At 29.8% G+C, this 14410-nt stretch overlaps 1 long non-coding RNA gene and 2 other non-coding genes across 4 annotated transcripts; 1 reads left to right on the top strand and 2 right to left on the bottom strand.

Moving 5' to 3' along the window:
- Window positions 1–5466: 5466 nt before the first annotated feature.
- On the top strand, window positions 5467–5539 carry TRNAE-CUC (transfer RNA glutamic acid (anticodon CUC)). The gene has a single exon. It is a non-coding gene; the product is annotated as a tRNA-Glu (tRNA).
- Window positions 5540–6888: 1349 nt separating this feature from the next.
- LOC110012298 (uncharacterized) lies at window positions 6889–8351 on the bottom strand. 2 transcript variants are annotated; one of them, XR_016066352.1, is made up of 2 exons: window positions 8217–8351; window positions 6889–8049 (listed from the first exon to the last, which is right to left on the bottom strand). It is a non-coding gene; the product is annotated as an uncharacterized LOC110012298 (long non-coding RNA). The 2 variants fall into 2 exon arrangements; XR_002287397.2 differs by having other exon boundaries at window positions 8139–8331.
- LOC148787526 (U6 spliceosomal RNA) lies at window positions 8205–8307 on the bottom strand. The gene has a single exon (XR_016066534.1). It is a non-coding gene; the product is annotated as a U6 spliceosomal RNA (small nuclear RNA).
- Window positions 8352–14410: the final 6059 nt, after the last annotated feature.

Here is a 14410-nt window from a genome sequence, read left to right as displayed (position 1 = left end):
GAACCATTCTATAATAACAAAACAACAACTCATAGCTTGCCTCATTTTGAGGTTTCAATCACTCTGCATTATCATTACGGCTTAAAAATTATAATAAATTAACATTATATATTATGATAATATAAGATTAATATAAAAATTTAATTTTTGATCCACATTTAATCAATATTAGCCATAAATTTATCTGTCTAAAATATTTGTTATGATTTTTAGCTGTAGTAAATGGTTTGAACTCCATTACAGAACAACGGGTAATAGCACGTTGTGCAGCCATAGTTAATTAGCTATAATTTTTTATTTTTAATAATAATTTCTTTTTTAAAAAATATTTAATCATTTATATATAATATAAATTACATAATTTGTTCAATCTCAATCGCTCATTTTTTAAATTTAACGGTTGACATTAATTAACTAGATCCGACAACCATTATATAATAAAAAAAAATTTCAACATTCATTAACATAAGAAACAATATATAATAAAAAGGGCATAACGTTCATATGAAAGAAAAAAAAATTAACACCGTTAAATCGATTTAATGAAGAGGGGCAAGTAAGCTACGTTAATAAAATAGAAGGGGAGTTTTCTCGCATTTTCAAAACACATGGGTATTTTTAACTGAAGTTTTAAAATACTGGGGAGGGGGTTATGCTATTTAGCCTAAATATAAATATATATCTATTTCTAAAAAGTTGATTATATTTTTGTTTCTTTAGAATGTATTATTTAATATAAAATTATTTATATAATTCATTTAGCATGATGTGGAGTAGTTTATAACTCATAAAAAATACACAATTTTTCTCAATTTTTACCCATTTCACATCATCTCAAATCATTATTACTATATATGCTTGTAGGTAGATATGTGTGTATATATATTAATACTGTATTTGAATCGATGAATTTAAATTTCAAACTTTATATTATGATACCTAGTGCATTAATTTTTTCCAAGACAACTGGTGCCTTATGAGCCTTTAGTTGATAGAAAGTCGTTCGTAACACAAGAAGGCCCAATAGGGTCATTTCATGTAGAGATATTTAGAGTTGAAAAATAAATCAAACTATTTCGATTATAGATTGATTAGTAAAAGTTTGTTCGAGTTGTTAAACTAGAAAAGAAATTTTTCCACGGTTCGGATTCGATTTAATTAATGCAAAAATAATAAAATATACTTAAAAAGAATAAGTTATTCAAGCTTGACTAATGTTTTGATCCAATTAAAGATCGTTTAAGCTCAATTAAATCAATAATTAAACTAAATTCAAATGTAATTTTTGCAGTTCATTAATAATTCAAACTTGTTAGAACAATGATATGTTCGGCTCAACTCGAATCATTTACAACCCCAGAGATACTATCCTATTCTCCAAGGGGCACAACAGGCATTGCGCACATGTGAAGCGACTTGAATCATTTATAATCCTAGAGATAATATCCTATCCCTCAAAGGGCACAACAGACCATGGTTGACCAATGATGTCATAATAAAAATTAATATATATAAAAACATATAAAAAGAATAAAAATACAAATACAAATTTTAAGTTACTGTAGGAATTAAAAGAATTTTAAAATTTGACAATAAAAATGACGAATTGTTTACCATTATAATTATAATTAAATAAATAATTAGCACCTCTCATTCTTAAAATAATATATAAGTCTTATTCTATTAATCATAGATTTAATTAGCAATTTACATGATTATAAGAGATAAAATATAGTTGAATTATGGGTTCAATGAATTTGTTCATTATTATTATATAATTCTATAATGTGGATGTTGATTTATTGGCATGTCTCCAAATTGCAATAATTTTTTTTTAAAAAAAGCATTATCTTCTATTTTAATTATTTTTACTTCTATGTTATAAGTTGAACCCATAATGAATCTATATTAGGTCCATTAAGAACTCATATTAACTCCTTAATTACTCATATATAACAGACTTAGTAGTTTCACAAATACATATTGAAATAAGGGCTCTCCTAAGATAGACACTATCTGATATGGAGTTTGTAGTCCTCCAAATGTTATTCAGATATAAACTCCTCTTAAGGATAGAGTTGAATACACCTGTACATGGTTGTCTAAAAATTATACAGAAACACAAGTGTGATATAACAACACAACACTCTCCCAGAATATACTCTATCCAAATACTCCACGCATCTCTCTATGTTTATTTTTTGGAGCATTACCATAGCTCCTTCTATTTGAAGTGTGTAAACGAGTAGATTATTCTAATAGTAATCACCGCAACGAGCAAAGCGTGTTCGTAATTTGCACAATATTTAGAATAAGATTCAACGGGGAGTGATCTTGAAAATATTCGTGAGGTGATCTCCAATATAATGAAAAAAGATGAGTATTCGTAATCCAATCAAAACATGGGCTTCTAGAAAAACTTGATCCGGATGGATGGATTGCTGTACTTCCGCTGTTATACGTTAACTCGAACCACGGTTATGTGTCTATACACCTGTTATTCATTTATTTTCTTCCCTCAAATTGAGTTGAACATCCCTCTTATCGAACGAAATAAATTATTAATTTGTGTAAACTGAAATAAATTTTTAGCGCCTGATCTCAAATTGCGTATCAGACAATTAGATGCTTTAGTTTAATTCCAACATATGATTATGTTTGGCTAAGTTTTTTTAAAATATATTATAAATTTTTATATTTTATAAGATGTTGGATCTTATTTTTAAAAAAATAAGCTCCTAAAAGTGTTTGGATAAAATAAGGTTAAAGCTTATAAGATCTGAAAGTATCTTATAAAATGTAAGAGATTTGACATAATAAGGTCTTTATAATCAAATAAATTGTTATTTCTTAACATATTTTAAAATGCTTTTATAAATAGTACACATTAGTTTAACTTCAAATAAAAATTTAATATATAATTTTTTTACAATAGAAAAATAATAAATTATTACATAATTTTTTGAATAAGATAATTATATTTGCATTCATTCTAGATGAATATTAATATAGATATACAATTGACATTTTCTTTGTTAATGCAATGACTATTTTTAGTGGTATAATGTTATGAATTTATATTTATTGGTAAATATAATATTCAATATCAATCTTATTTTTATTTAATTATAATAATTTTGTTATTAGATAATGAAACCTTTTCTCTTTTTTGAATGTTAGAAAAATTAAATAGCAAAAAAAATTCTTTAAATTCTAGAGAGAGAATGGATGTGTGTGAGAGAGAGAGAGAATGGGTGAGAGAGAGAGAGAGAGAGCCTGAATGAGGATATTTTTTTATTTTATGATATTAATTTTAGAGTTAAATACAATTATCACCTATAAACTATCCACCCACATGATGGAGAGATGTGAAAGCGCCAACCTTGGAAATCAACCGCCATCACCAACGGCCAAAACTCAATTCTATTAGAGAAATCAAAGTGATAAGCGCGTTGACGTTTTTTTACCCCCAACGTCAGCTCTTTTTTTAAAAGCGCTTTTTTTTTTTTTTTTTTTTGATGAGGGGGAAAAAAACGCTTATTATTACAACCATTTTTATTAATTTTTACCCTCCTAAATTCTTACAAACTTAATTCTTACAAGCCTGAAAAAAGTAGACCTGTTGAAAACATCGAAAACTTGAACAGGACACCGTCATAGAGAAGTCTTGAGGGGGTCCAGTCTGTCAAACTGAATCCACTCAATTAATCTTTTTCTTGAGGAACTTACGTGTAATTTTTTTTTTAAATTTAAATTTCGCTTTTAGCTCATATATTTTAATGTTTGGAATACTTTTTTCTCCATTAATACTCAATTTTTCATCAGAGTTAAACGTACATGTTATGAGAGGTTCCCAACATATATGCAGTTACAAAGTATTAATTAATTCTACAATAAAGGGAGCTTACAAATTTTAAAAATAAAATACAAAAGAAATTCCTAACTTATTTTCAAAATCTACCAAACTTCTTCAATTTTAGTTATATTAATTAAAAAATGATCATTATCAACTTCCTATAAATCCTATAATGTTATTTTATACTAAGCTTAAAAAATCATTTCCATTGTGATGTTATGGGATTTTCATTAAAATAGGTTAAGGTGAATATTGATAGAATCGCATTTTTTACTTATTTCATATAATATTTTAGCCTATTTTATGATCAAATACTCCTAATTAAATATTATTTTGCAGCATTAGGACAAAAGAATTGGAAAATGAAGAAAAACACCAAAATGGAAATTCAAACAAGACTCAAACTCAAATTCTGGCAAGAGTTTGGAACTGCTTGGACTACCTCTGATGAAGGAAGAGTTTAACTAGGATTATAATTTTATCTTTATAAGTCTTTTAGTTCAACTAGGAATCTACTTCTAATCCTAGTAGAACTAGGTATCTAGCTATTATAAATAGGTGATGTAATTCACTTTAAGGGACAACTTTTGAACTCTTCTATTTCTCTACGTTCTTATATTATTTTGCTTTTCATGCGTTCTTCCATGAGCATGTCTAGTTAAATCTCTTATTCCGGTTGAAGACTTGGTGAACGCTTAAATCCAACGGGTTGTGAGATCTAATTTATGCTTTCTACTTTTATTCATATTGGTATTTGTGTTGTTCTCTATGCTTTTATTACAAATAATCTGATTTATTGTCAAGAATATTTGCCTAACCAATTGAACTTTCAAATCCGTAATTGTTTATTTAGTTCGATAACTAGTGGTAACACAACATAATTGATTATGTAGAAGTTTTCGATTATATTGTGGGGAATGCACAATCTAACTTAAATAAATCCTCGTAGGAATTTATTGGTTAGAATTGGGCCTTTCTAGTTCTTAATGCTGTCGGTAAATTAAATCTTGAGGGCGTTCCCAAGGTTGTTTATTGATTAGGGATTTAGTCAATGGACGTTTCTTGGCTATCCACAAGGTAAGGAAAGGTGAGGTTGTTAGGTCGTACCAATGGCCATAACCAATTTATCTATCATAAATAATTGTTATCCTTGCATCTATGATCAACCGTGGAATTAAGCGTGATCCTGTCTTTGACTGGAATACTCTTCTCTTATATTTATTTCTTCTAATTTTTTAGTTTTATTCTTTTTCACAATCAAAACTCCCCCTAATTATTTTCGTTTTTGAAGGAATTAATTTAAAACCAATCTCTGTGGATTCGACCCTACTCACACATCTACAAAAGTGTTCGTAGGAATTATTTTTGGTGGATTCGAGACCCATCAAATATCGTTTTAGTCAAGTGAATTTTTCGTCCCGGTAAACAATACCAAAGTTTTAAAATAAATTTCAACAGGTTTTCTTGAGGTTTACTATAATAATAAAATATTTTATTGTTATTTAAAAAATTATAAATACTTCCTGAAGCTAATGGACGACTAACAAATATTTTTTATAATGGGATGTCATACGTTTATAATTTTATTATCTTTTAAAAAATGTCAGCAATCCGTTGTAGTCTAGATGGTTAGGATACTCGGCTCTCACCCGAGAGACCCGGGTTCGAGTCCTGGCAACGGAAATTTTTCACCCCTTAAATCTGTACTACACATGTTTTATCCAAGAAGGAAATGAAATAAAGGTAAAGGAACATTTCTCACCATTCTTGCAGCAAACATAACTTGTACCTGAGCCTCCTGATCAGTAACCTAAAAGATAGTTTTGGTTAAATGTCTATTCATTGTGCAAAATTTCATGGCCACAAAAAATGCTTAGACTTTGAAGGATTCTCTACAAGACTGGAGAAAGTTTAATGCACAGCATCTTCTTTGCAAGGGATCGATCATCTATGCAAAATACTTAAATGAGAAAAAGAAGAAAAACAAAAGTGTAACTGAGAAGTACTTTATATTTCATTATTCTTATGACTCTTATAATCAAATTCTTGAAGAATGAATCAATGAATAAATTTAATAGCAATGCAAAATGATCCCAATAATTTAAAGAGAGAGATCATCTACATAACCAGCCAGCGCCGTCTTCTAGCAACTTGTCACGACGTTTATTCGATTGGATATATTGAATGAAAAAATGATTTTACAATTATGAGAGTGGAGTCTCGGTAGCTCATTACAATTTAAGTAGCAAGGATGCATCTGGTGTTTTAAGTAGGCATTACTTGGCTTGGAGACAGAGGAAAACCCTGTTAACAATGAAGATTAAAGTCATAATACTTGGTCTAACTAAGATGCACTCCATGTGGGTCTGGGTTGGTGCTTCATGATTATAAAATAGAAGTTGCAAAAACCAATATGCTGAAGATATATCTCTGTTAAATTAGGTTTCCAAAGAGCTTATAATTTGTCCTTATGGGTGTGCTTTCAGACTATCTGTAAAAGAAGAAACGATCCTTAAATTTGGAAATAGAAACTCATAGACATGGTATTGCATTGTCTAGTTATAGCTTGAAGTTCGCCTTCAGATACCAAATAGTCCTCTACAAACTCCCCTTGCCAACTCTGCAGATTTCCCTCAATCCATTATCCTTCATTCCTGAGACTTTGACCTTTTGGATTCTCTGAATTCTGAACTATCAAGTTCGCACATTTTTGTTTATAATTTCCAATCCCCAAATTCATCTTATATTCTTAATCCAATTTCTAAATAATTACTCTTTACTAAATTCCTTCGGTGTATTAGAATGTTATTTTCTTTTCAAATTTTTAGCTTAAGCACTCAGTTTTACTGACCTGATTCTTAGCACCGTAACCTACTTTACATGAAAGCCTCCATCTCAAAAGACCAAATAAATCAAGATAATGCAAAATGCAAAAATCTTCACTCTGTCACTAGATGTTAGAAGATTAATATGAGAAGAGTCATTGCGAAACAATACATGCACTTTACAAGCAAAAAGAGATAGATAAATGATAGAATAAGTCAATCTACTGCAGCTTCGTAAGAGTTCATAAGCAATGAGTTATAGATACAGATACAACATATTGATTCTATTCGTACTTGAAACATAAAAAATTGCAGCTGAAGAAGAGACCTAGAAGTATCCTACCAGCCTGTAAATGATCCAACTGTCTGCCTATGTGTTCATGGTATATCACTCAAAATTCGCTGATATGCATTTTGTTTTCTGTCTTTAGCCCTTTTTTCTATACATTTATCTTCACAGGCATCCAGGCATGTGAACAATAGAGATCACAGTAACCAAAAGTGAATACCAGACATGGTGGCTCGGTAGAAAGCACTCGCTCTACCGAATTCTGAACATATTGTTTCCGTACCCAACATGCTTATACCAACTACATTAAATTCCAGTAGGTTAGCTTGATCACTCATGCATGACATTTCTTAAAAGTTTCCCCACGAAACTACATTATATCTTTGTCTTATTCCCAGTCCTTCGAGCATTTTAAGAGTTCTGGACATTCTAAAGATAGAAAGAAAGAAGATACAAGAACACTATGAGTTTCTGGGATTCAGATTAATCTGCATCTGAACCCAATTCCACATTTTCCTCAATCTTACAGTTGAAACTTCAGACATCACAGATCAATAACTTGCCAGAGCAGCGAAATGTCAGCAAAAGAAACTACAGCAAGAACACTAATTTCAAAATGCCATGCTACTCAATGTTCCCAACAAAAACATATATGAAAAATTATGCCGTATTACCGTCATTATACTTCTACATCGACATGCTTCAAGCATTAAAAACCCAATGAACTATATATAATGTCTGGCACTTAAGAATGCATCACCTTCTCATTCTGAAATACATTACCCCATCTCTCCAAATCAACTACGCACTTTATGAAATAGTTTCTTACCTATTTTGCCAGTCTCACGAGTGTCAGAGATACACGGAGCCACATTAACCTAGAATCCGAAATTATTAACAATGTTCCGAACTTCTGTTTTCTCCAGAAGGGAATTTCGGCTCCCCATTGACACCAGCTCCATCTCCCACTCCCAGGCCTAATCCTCCTTTGTTCGTCACATCGAATACTGATATCAAACTATCTATATACTTCATCAGCTCAGAAATGACCGAAGAATCAGAACTCAGAAGGAACAATCCTGAATCAATTCATAAAGAAAGCATAAGAGAAAAAAAAAAAAAAAAAAAACCTAAAACAAACATGTCCACAAGTTGCCATCAATCAAACCCTGAAGCACTTCAATCCTGAAAACATCAAGCGTTCTAGTTGAAAATTTTGGGAAAAAAACACAAAAAAAATTTGGACCATTTCTCGATTTATGCGTGTCATCCTTGCGCAGGGGCCATGCTAATCTTCTCTGTATCGTTCCAATTTTATCGGATGTCCCCGAAGGGACGAACTACTGTGAGCACGCCTCATCATATTAAGAACAAAGGTTTTTGATATTTCTTCGATGTGGGAATGGAGTTGAAGAGAAGTTCAATTGCAGGCCACAATAAGTGGGCCTATAAAATTCTTGGGCCGTAATGTACAATCAATTAATGGGCTGCTGCACTTATGTATCTAGGAAATGTGTATCAATTCAGCTATTCAGGAAGAGCAATTAATAATAATGAATATAATAGAGTTTGCGGAATTCAGAGGCGTGTGGATAATTAATTAAAAGATTAATTGTTATTTTAAAATATTCGAATAATTTAGAAAAATAAAAAATAAGGAAAATATAAAAAGTTAAAAGTACGTGAATGTTGGGAGATTAAGAAAATTAAAAGTTAATAATAATAATAATAATAATATAGATAAACACGTTCGATAGTTGACATTTCATTATCTCATTATTTCTTTTGAGTAGTTTATAATTCGGAAAAAAAAGAAAACATATTTTACCCATTTTCTCTAATATTGCGCTCGGATCCAAGAATTTGAATTTAAGAATCTTAAGTTTGATTTGTATTGCATTAATTTTTCCCAGGTCGCCAAACTGACGAGGCCCATACAACAAAAAGTCCAAACTCATCAAGAATGAAACTGGTGGTACAAAATCGGAATGGATTTTCTATTATAAAGACTATTAAATCATTTATTTCATTCAACGTACAAACTTCACGTGTATTAAAATCTTTTCAAAATAAAATAAATAAATATAATATCATCTTTATATACGCGCATGTGCATGTTGAATAGAATAGAATATAAAATACGGTCTACGACAGAAATTCTAATCCAATTAGAAACCCCCATGGGAATTTCGAAAATAGTAGACTTCCTTGCTGATGTAGATACACTTTCGAAAATAGGAGATTGTTTCATCATCATGGTAAACATGGATTACTGCTGACTGATCCTTAAATTCTCTCATTCTCCTATGAAATTAAAGGAGATCAACTAGATCAATATGTTTGGTTTATTTTTAGAGTATTTTGTTATATTTTATGAAAATAGAGAGAGAAAAACATAGATAAATAAGTATGTATTAAAAATAATGTATATATTTGAATTGAAGATAACTTAAAATAATGTAAAATAAATGTTGTATGTTTGGTTTTATATCATGGACGACAAAATTCACTGTTTATTGATAAATTATGTCTCTTTTTTATATATTTATAATTGTGTATATATATATATTGTTTAGTTTGCAGGTGGATTGAGTTATTTATATATTATTGACTGTTTGGTTTGTATTTGGGAACGACGCAATTAAGCTAAAAATATCAAGATAAGATGTCTCATAACGATCCTAAGCATTAAGCATGTTAATTAACAAACATAGTGACACTTTGTTTTGGTTTGTATGGTCAAGGAATCAAACTTACATGATAAATTTTTAATACCCAAATTTCAAGTTGAGTATCAAACATTTACATTCATATTTTAGTTTAACTTCCACATGACTAAGTCTTAATTCTTAACAACTCTGGGTTAGTTATAGGTACTGATGCATATGGCTCGAAAAAATTTGGCCCATGAAAGAGCGAAAGGGCTGAGGACCTCCCATAGACGATTCAACAGCTCATGAAGGGAGTCACCAGTGACGACCGACCCAAGATCTATGTTTAAATACCCCTACGGGGTATACGTGGCATACACTTGGACCGCCAAGTGTACCCCTTAGCCAGCATGAAAGCACGTGTCGAAAGAGATTCCCTCAAGAACTCAAACACCAGGATAAGAAGGACTCCCTGCAGATTAGAGAATTCTCACCGATGAAGGATCCCCTTAATGTGAAAGTTTACTCAAATAGAGTACTCAAATATTATTTCTGTTTAACAAACAGATCTATATATTAATCAACATTCACTAAATTTATTATTATTAGCAAAATAATTGAGTAAAAAATTATATATTTATTCCCAATTGATTTATTATAGATCACAAATAAATATTTTTTGACAAAAGAAAAATTTATAAGAATAAAGATACACCTCTCACATGCATTAGCGTGTGAGAATATATAAAAATAGTTTGGTCGAAAAAACTTTGCTTGACCTGCAATAAGTTACCCGACGGTAAATATAAATTGTTAATCAATTTTTTTTTAATATCAGTAAATTTAATTATTATTTACTAACCAAAATGTCCTACGTTAGACAGAAATAAATATTAAATCTAATTTTCAAATCACAACAAGTTTACGTATAATAACTCTAAATTTCATTATATAATAGTGTGACATTCCCTACTTTAATTATATTGTGGCAAAACATATAAGCAGAAAATGGTGAGAGCAGCTACTGAAAAGTCCAAATGAAATGGGCCCTATGGGCTTCGGCTTTTCTAGTGATTAGATGTGGTCCTATACTTACCCTTTCTTTTACCCATTTGGTGGCCTTCAAAATGTGGGCATCATAAACATTTTGTGGCTCTCTTTCAACAAATGCACACCACAACAATCCAACTCAATACTGTCCACTGCTTCACTCAACTACCACTTCCCTTACTTCACTCTCCGCACTTGCTGTTACCTGTCACATTCTTTCTTGCATCCGACTGCCTGCTACACCCTACCTATTCAAAATTCCGACCAAACATTTATGACGAGGATGTATTTTTGGAACATTTGAATCAACATAACTTCTATATGCAGTGCGTGATGGTAATATTTCAAACGGTCGTAAGAAAGTTGAAAAGCGATCTGTCTATGCACACGATTAGCTTTTTAAGTAGAACTTAACTCTTCGGTGTTATTGTCATAAGGGGCTACCGTTCATTGTGAAATTCCATCAATTTGACTGCTATTTGGATGTTTTGAGGGTTTTGTTTAGTAGACTTGTATTTTATCTTATATTTTTTTATAGTTTTCGTTTGGACATAATATTTTACCGCGTTATTCTAATATGTTGGGATTTTCTTTTGACCAAGTTTCATATTTTCTGAGTTAGTTTGAAACTTAGTCGGTTTTAGAATATGTTAGCTTAGGTTACGACTCTTTCTTTTAAATAGATACACTCGATATGTGTACAAAAATATTTAAAAATTTATAAATAATTACTTTTTTCTCTAAATTTTATTATGTGTATTTATTTAATTAATTTGTATATAAATAAAGGAAAATAAGTATTATTTTAAACAATTTAATAGAGAAAAAAATAAAAGAGAAAAGGATAATAATTTGATATAAAAAAATAATTTTGAAAGGAATGGTTTTAATAATATTAGAATTTTTGTCAACATTTTTTATCCAAAGCTTGGATCAAGTTTAAATACGGAGAATTTTCAGAGGGAGTGCAAGTGTAATTTCAATATTTTTTTGAGAAAAAATATAATTTCGTATTGTTTGAGGGGGTCTAAGTGTAATTAACCCTATTTTTAATGACAATTTGAAAGTTATTACTTGATATTTTCATCGTTAGTATTATATTTTTAATATTTTTTAATTTCTTTTTCAAGCACGTGTCTCGTAAAATTAAAATATCATTTAACTTTTGTGGCTCAAACTTTTCTATCTTGATATTATTTCCATCCCTATGGAAATTTGTCTTTGTTTTTCTTTCTTTCTTTCTTTTTTTTTTTTCTGGTTTATTTAATTCTACTCATACGAAGACGTATATTCTTTTAAATTGTGCTTTCTTATTTTAATTTAGTCACGTGAGACTCGAGGGGCGGCCTTTTGTTTAGTTTCCTCTTTTTTTTTTTTTTTTAATTTTTCATCTTACGAAACATTATTGAAGTACTGATAATTTATAACACACTCTACACATACACTTTTTATTTTTTTTTAATTAAACCACCTGGTGTGGGGAGCTTTTCGAGGTCCCCGTCCATTCTTTATTAAAGTTAGGAGACGAGCAAATTTACAATGGGGAGTACTGACTCCCTATCATGCTTAGAAAATGATGAGTACTACTCCCTTACTAGTCTACAGATATATAATTCTTCAAACTAAATAATTTAAAAAACTATTATTTATAAAGTATATAAAAATAATAAATTAAAAATATTAAATTTATAAAAAAGTAATAATAAAAGAAGACGATGATATAAGTTAGGGCCAAATCGAAGTAATAGGCACGAATTTTTGAGAAACGAAGTCATAGGCACCAAATCGAAGTTATAGGCACGAATTTTTGAGAAACGAAGTCATAGGTATGTAAGTTTAGGGCCAAACCGACTACACCAAGTGCACCCAACCATAAATGGATTATTGGTACAAATAACATAAAAAAAACATAACCAACGTTTGTTGAAAAAAGCAACTCCAAAGATTTGGGACCAAAAGCAGTTAGCAGTGACCATGGAATAGGTTTCTTTAGCTTGAGTTGGGTAAAAAGCACGGAATGTATTTGCACCATCGCCGTCTTCAAATAAAATATTTTTTATATAACACCATGAATAGCGCATAGCAAAACAGCTCCCAGTACAGGGACCACTCCCAATAATATGAAATGGGTTCAGTGTCCAATTTGAAAAAGAGGATGAATCGAAATATAGCTGTTGCACTAAAACTATGTGCAAACCAACAAGACTGCCCCTAGTGGATAAATCAAGAATACCGTAACAAAAACAACAATTGGACCGAAGAATGTGATTGCATTATAAAGTCGTAATTGAACAGATCGAGCAAGCTCAAATTAACGTAACATGAAATCTATTAGTCTGGAAGTGCCATGCAGAGCTAACTATGTGTATTAATTGACTAAAAATTGTATTTCTCACAATAATAATTGTCTTATTGTTTTTGCCTTTGTTGTTGGTACACACACCGTTTCGATTAATAAACTTAGTACAATAAATTGATATTATAATAAATTCATATTAAGTTAGATAAAATACATTATAATAAACTTACATTAAGTGAGACAAATACCTACACGTCTGGTAGGGTTCGATCCATGACCTTCAACTTAGTCATGGGACCTCAGCATTAGTAATTTTTCTAATTTTAATAATGATGAATATTCTGTAAAATTTATCGCTAGTACAAAAAAGTTACATTAAAAAGTATTATTATAAATAATTAATGATACGTGTATAATAACCATTTAACAATAACAAATTATTAGAAAAAAAAAATCCGTTAAAAGAGTTTGATCATCAATGCAAAAACATCATCTGTTCACAACAGATAAATTGGTTATGATCATAGTTATACCTAACAACATATCATTCCTTAACTTTTTGATTAGTCAAGAAACGTCCATTGACATATAAACAATAATGTAACGTTGTCAAAATGTAATTTACAAACAATATTAAAAACTAGAAAGGCGATCAATTCTAAATAACAAATTCATGTGAGGATTCATTTAAATTCAATTGTGCTCTCCCCACAATATAATCAATTATTACGACATAATAAACTATATTGTGTTGCCACTAATTATTGAACTAATCAAACAATTCTAAATTTGATAGTCAAATTAATTGGCTAAATAAATATTTATTTTTTTATAATAAACAACGGTCCGAAGCATTCAACAATCCTATTTAAATTATAACTGATGTGACGTATAAATAATATTAAGTAAAAAAACATAGTAATTATAATCTATGCAGTATACATTTTTTTAATTACTTAAATTTATTCTGAAATATATAATGAAAAAATTCTCACAAATAATCACATATTTTATCAAAGAAATATTTTATTGGATGAATTTGACAAGCAAGCACAGTCATAGTGCCAAATTTGAAGCTGCTCGTGTAAATTTGTATACACATAAATTGTAAATTATTGGATTAATACATTATGATATATAATGATATCATTATAATTACACTATCATCTATTGATATTTGGTGTAATTACACATAGACCTCCCGTATTTAAAAAATTACATTTAGCACCTTTAAGGTTTACTTCCGTCTAACAAATAACTTCATTTATTAATCAAAATTTACTAAATTTATCGATATTAATAAAAAAAAACTAAATACAAAAAATCTAAATATAATTACACCAAAATTCAATAAAAAATTATAAATTATCAATTTAACGATTCATAATTAATATGAATATAAACTCACACGAGAAACGTAGAGGAGCTAACGATAGTAAT

Source organism: Sesamum indicum, linkage group LG7 (assembly GCF_026168435.1).
Source record: "Sesamum indicum cultivar Baizhima isolate 11 linkage group LG7, ASM2616843v1, whole genome shotgun sequence".
Lineage (NCBI taxonomy): Eukaryota > Viridiplantae > Streptophyta > Magnoliopsida > Lamiales > Pedaliaceae > Sesamum > Sesamum indicum.
This window is presented reverse-complemented; position numbering and strand designations above follow the sequence as displayed.